Below are 442 nucleotides of genomic sequence, written 5' to 3'. Positions count from 1 at the left end.
CTCCTCTCCTCTCCTCTCCTCTCCTCTCTCCTCTCCTCCTCTCTCCTCTCCTCCCCTCTCCTCTCTTCTCCGCTGCTTTTTTTTCTCATTAATCATGATTGTTTTGTATTTTGCTATCATCTTAAGACAATGTGCTTTTCCTACTCTTTCTCAACCACCTTGAATGGGTGAGATAGATGCAGTGTGGCGAGACACAAGCTAGCTAAACAATCTGTGTTTTCCTGCAATTACTGAGCAACTGAACTGCAGTCCTTCAGACCATGATATGTGTAACCTATTTTGAAACATTAGTGAGATATTAGGAATGGTTCAGATGTTTTTTCAGCCAGACATATTTCATAAATCAGGCTCATAAGACAGCTAGCATTAGGACATATTCTGTATAAACCATACTTTTTTCGTTCAATACTTTCAACATTTTAAAAAATTAGCTTTTAAAAAA

The 442-nt window shown here is 38.2% G+C and overlaps 1 protein-coding gene across 1 annotated transcript in view; it reads left to right on the top strand.

Moving 5' to 3' along the window:
- The window catches only part of CHSY3 (chondroitin sulfate synthase 3), a 170956-nt gene that overhangs the window by 166810 nt on the left and 3704 nt on the right, over positions 1-442 (top strand). The window lies entirely within an intron of this gene.

The sequence above is a fragment of the Meleagris gallopavo genome, chromosome Z, assembly GCF_000146605.3.
Source record: "Meleagris gallopavo isolate NT-WF06-2002-E0010 breed Aviagen turkey brand Nicholas breeding stock chromosome Z, Turkey_5.1, whole genome shotgun sequence".
Taxonomy (NCBI): domain Eukaryota; kingdom Metazoa; phylum Chordata; class Aves; order Galliformes; family Phasianidae; genus Meleagris; species Meleagris gallopavo.
This window is presented reverse-complemented; position numbering and strand designations above follow the sequence as displayed.